This window comes from Triticum dicoccoides, chromosome 7A (genome assembly GCF_002162155.2).
Source record: "Triticum dicoccoides isolate Atlit2015 ecotype Zavitan chromosome 7A, WEW_v2.0, whole genome shotgun sequence".
Lineage (NCBI taxonomy): Eukaryota > Viridiplantae > Streptophyta > Magnoliopsida > Poales > Poaceae > Triticum > Triticum dicoccoides.
The window spans coordinates 274,161,226-274,166,556 of record NC_041392.1 but is presented as its reverse complement, the minus strand read 5'-3'; positions in this window follow the sequence as shown (position 1 = coordinate 274,166,556).

Sequence of the window (5,331 nt, the reverse complement as noted above, 5' to 3'; positions counted from 1 at the left end):
TTTGCCTATTTTATGTTTTTGCAGAGAGACTTCAGTCTCACTAGTAGTTCCACGTGGACTTCGACGTTTAGCTTGTTACCTCAGCTACGATCTTGTGCCCTCGGCAGGATCTGGTAGATAGTCGGGCTTCTTAGCCTTTTCATTTATAGACGTCTGTACTCAGACATGATAGCTTCCGCTTGTGCTTTGACTTGTATGCTCTGAGTGTTGGGTCATGAGACCCATGATTGTAATATCTCGCTCCTCGGAGCCTTTTGAATAAAAACTACTGAGTCGTAGAGTCATTTTGTGATGCCATGTTGTATTGCACATATCGAGCATATTGTGTGTATGTTATTGAAATGCTTGGTATGTGTGGGATCTGACTATCTAGTTGTTTATCTTTAGTAGCCTCTCTTACCGGGAAATGTCTCCTAGTGCTTCCACCGAGCCATGGTAGCTTGCTACTGCTCCGGAACACTTAGGCTGGCCGGCATGTGTCCTTCTTCGTTCCTGTGTCTGTCCCTTCGGGGAAATGTCACGCGGTGAATACCGGAGTCCTGTTAGCCCGCTACAGCCCGGTTCACCGGAGTCCTGCTAGCCCAGTGCTACAGCCTGGATTCACTCGCTGATGACCGACACGTTTGATGCTGGGTCATGGATGCATGTCCCTGTAAGTTTGTGCCACTTTGGGTTTACGACTGGCCATGTCAGCCCGGGCTCCTTATCATACACATGCTAGCGACACTGTCATATACATGTGCCAAAAGGCGCAAACGGTCCCGGGTAAAGGTAAGGCGACACCCGTGGGAATACCGTGCGTGAGGCCGCAAAGTGATATGAGGTGTTACATGCTAGATCGATGTGGCATTGAGTCGGGGTCCTGACAGCGTTGGTATCAGAGCTTGACCGCCTGTAGGATTACCAAGCCAAACTGGTCGAAGTTGAGTCTAGAAATTCTTTAGTTATATAAGGGAATTGATTGTGGGATGGAACGTAAGGCTCTTTTTACTCCTTATACCTCATGGCCTTCTGATCTGAGTCATCATCTTCTCTTCTACGGGGATTAAGAACTAGGCTATCTCTTCTTTCTATTAGGATCACGTGTTACTAATCAGTAGACTTATAAGATTGTTGGATTTAAGTCTCAGTTCAGTTCCTACTACTTCCGTATGTTAATTGTTGATCTCGGAACCTTGATATTGTGCTTCTGAGTGGTTATGCCACCATTTTTGTGAATGTCTCAAATCTTTTCTGAGCATTTACAGCCGTTATGCTGTCCAAGTCATCCCAGGTTTCTGAATAGTCTGAAGCATTTGCAAAATTCCTTCCTCCCGCTTCGATGTTCCTTGGGCCAGATTAACCACACTAATCGGTGAGTTGAGGTAAATTACTGCCTTGACATATATGTTGGAGCTATTATTATGACCCTAGGTGTTTTAGGAAGTCACCTAGCAATTTAGCAATGCTTTTGTGTCCCAGTGTGATGATTCTGGCCTTTATTCTCGAAAGCATCCCGTGATGCCACATAGTTAGTAGGCATTCTACTCCTGGGTTCTGAACCCGAGATTCACTCTACCTACTTCATGTTGATAGTAATTGCTAGTGCCTTTAGGATATTAGTAACCTTTGCGATAGTCCTTGAAGTCCGTGGTATCTTCTTCTTCCAAATACCATGAACTACTTATGGCAGATGTTTATTGGATCAAAAAAATCACAATTAGAGTAGTCTTGAGGAGTTCTCCATTCATAAATCGTGACTCTGCCAGTTCTACCTTTCTGCATGGGTTATCCGGAAGAAATATGTTGAACTTGGTTCGACATACTAATCTATGCATCCACAACTCAGAAAAATTATATGTTCCTTTGAGATGTTCTCTTTAGTTGCATTCTGACCCTCGTCTATCAATTGATAGTCAAGAGTATGCGTGCGTTCGTTTATCGATGCCTATTACTCTTGTGGTCCGTCAAGCCATTCTATCGCGGAATGACTAGGAGAAACAAACTCCAGTATCTCATCCATATCTAGGATTGGGTTAAGTAGTTGTATTCCGCAGATCAAATTGCTACTCCAGCTTTTGTTCTGCTCTACCTTGGAGTATTACATATTTTATATCGAGATTGTTATAGGAATTGCACACCATCCTATGAACTCTTGGTACAGTGATACTTTTGCCATCATTGTTCATTCCTCGGTTCCTGTGTTATTGTAACCGGAATGCCGACAAATGAATCATGGCGTGTGAAATCAATACTGCTAGCAACTCTGTTGCTTGGTAGTTAAAGGATAACAATTTCATTCTTAGTATGTTGGTTTTTGAATCATCCTTCTAAGACTGATCGTGCTACCTAGTCCTTATTTCGGTGCACCCTTCGATTGATGAGTTAGGATCTTGTCAAGTCCTCACTCATTTGATCATATCGTCTTGCCCTCAAAAGCGAGATTGTTCTCAAGCTTAGTAACATACCGGTGGTTCGTGATTTTCCGAATATCTTCTAGGAAGTATTACCAAGTTGTTCCCTGACTGTTAAGTTGAGCTCGTGATCAAGTTGGTTTCTTGTGAACCACCTTCTCTCCAAGAATCGGTGTTAGATATCCCTGAGCTAGATGGTTAAGCTAGACAACAACTTGGAGAGTTGGAAGATAAAAGCTTGCCTGACTTAGTTCGTTCCAAAGGGATATTCTTGTGTAGTGTGTGTTGAAGAAAGATGATATCTTCATTGATTGGTCCCTGTGATCAGTTGCTGGACCTATTGTTTTATCAATCCTTTGATTTGAGTGTGGGCCATCGTCAAGTCAAACCAGTACCAACGATGCTCGTAATGTTGTCTTATTCGTGGTTGATCCCTCGAGCATACACCATTACATCTTTGGTCTGACCAATGCTATCACCGTGTTCACTTAACTATGGAATTCCTTTTAAAAGGAAACCCAGATGAATTGTTGTTGTGCCCATTGACAACATCCTTGTCTTCTCCATAATTCTGCTGAACATTAAGCTAGTGTTGGAAACTTTTGAAGTATTTTCTTCATGCTAGCTCATGAAGTATTTGTTTGATGGAAGGAGTGACTTCCTCTTATACACGAGCATTTGGTGAAAGTTGCCGCCGTGGACTCGAAAAAGTCAATGTTGCTTCCTCTGGAATCATCGCAAGTCAGTCATGCACACATGCGAAGTATCCTATGGTTTGGAGACTTGCAACCTTCATTCCATATGTGTTCCGAGCACACCAAGCCACTGATTGATTTGTTCAAGGAGAAGAAGTTCCTTCTTAAGAGTATACCTTATGCAAGGATTTTGATATCCTCGTTGATGGTTCCCCACCTGAACTCGGTAGTGTTTTATTATAAGACTACCACGTGGTCATGCTTGTCTGGGACAACGTGTTCACATGTTTGTAGCAGAACCAGCTCATGTTTTGGAGCTTGCTATCGTAGTTCAATTCCTGAGAATCTCGCAACATCATCTCGTCGATTTGTGTTGCAAACTTTCATTTTTCTTCCTAGACTCGATAAGTCTGGAATATCCTGACACCAACCAGATCTGAGTCTCAGGCAGATATGATGGTTGGAACATTTCCCAAGAACTATAATATTGGTCCCTCGATAACCGGTAAAGTGGATGTCGTGGCCAACACACCCAGCCGGAAAACCTGTTATTATAATATCTTGATTGATGAAGTTGGCCACCTCCCCATAGGGATTTCGTAGGATTTACTCCCTAGTTGCCCCTATGGATTTTGAGATCCCGAAGTCTGACCTTTTTACTTGATGTTCTAGATATCAAACCATATCTATGAGTGGGTTACGCTAGCACATCAAGGAGAACATTAGAAGCGGAGTGCTAAATGTCTCTCGGTCGATCGTCCAGATTTTGTTCCTTGGCTCGCTAAGGTGAAATCTGAGAAAGTGTTATCCTCCTTTGCATCTGCATCGTCCATCGCTATTCATCATGGTAGTAAGTTGTGTTGCCAGAATCCTTGACACGGATATTGGTAAAACCTTGATGATTATGGAAATGCTCAAGTTCTTGAGAGCACGCACAAGCGCTACGTGTTATCATCGGCACTAACTGGGATTCCTCTCAGTTTCCTCGGTTATGCTATGACCTTTCAAACAGTGAATTCACTCTCTATTGTTGGGTTCTTCCCCAGTTACCAGAACCATTCCTAGCATTTGCATTTTGTTCCCAGCTTGCACCGCCAATGTGCCATTCTACCATGGGTCTCTTCCATTTCCGGTGATAAGCAAATTCATCCATTACGTTGTCTTCAACAAGGTAATCCACATCATCCAAGTCCGAGTATGCCATTCTACCGACCCCCGCCAATCGATTGCTGTGATTGCCTTAGGCTGGTATAAAGAGTCTCGATGATCTCTGAATCAAAGGTAATTCTTTTTGCCACTTAAGGGGATATATCTACGAGTCACGGTTCCTAAGGTGTCTCGTTATGGTATCATGGCAACTCAACTCCTTGCTATTTGACAACCGTTCACCACCCTCTTAGGTGTGGAATTGTTGTCTACCTAGTGAACCTTCGTCATCCGTTTCTTTCCACCCCTCCTGATGTGTATCTCGTGTCTCAACCCGAGAGATGGTCCTATGTCTCATTCCGTGAGTTGTTCGATCTTTGAGAAGATCGACCCTTCTAGAGTCTCCTTCTTTCCTCCATGTCATGTTGGCAGGATTTCTCAGAGCAAGACTTCAAGACAATAATGGTGATCAAATCAACGTTCCTATGAAGTGCAACCTGGATCGTGAAGATTGTACTAGTTGCGTTCCCCCTTCACCTTACCCTACGCTTGAATCTCGAGACGAGATTCTTGTTTAGTGGGGGTCAGTTGTCACATCCCTGGTCCTGTTATGCACTAGGCTAGACCTCATGTGTGCATCATGTCTATATTTTCGAAACTTGAACTGAGGAATTTTGGAAGCCTCAAAAACTTAAATAAAAGAGGGGCAAAAACCCTAGAAATCTCATTCATTGCTCCAAAATGCTCTTCTTAAATGTTTGATAATTTTTGGTAAGGGTTCTGGTCCCAACCAAAATATTGAACATTTTTAAGGAATTATTTTTGGGACTTTGGATTTAATTCATTAGCTATTTGAATTTGAATTATATTCATATAATTAGAATATAATTTCAAATACCCCTGAAATATTTTATAAGCTTTTGGAAAAGTCCCTCTAGCAATATAAAATATTCAGAGGAGTTTTTGGCATTGTTTGAATTATTTTAAATTCAAAACAGTGGCAAAATAAATTAAATAAAACAAAACAAAACAGAACAGAAATAAATAGAAAGGGAGAGAAGGCCACCTGGGCCACCTACCTGGCGCCACTTACCTGG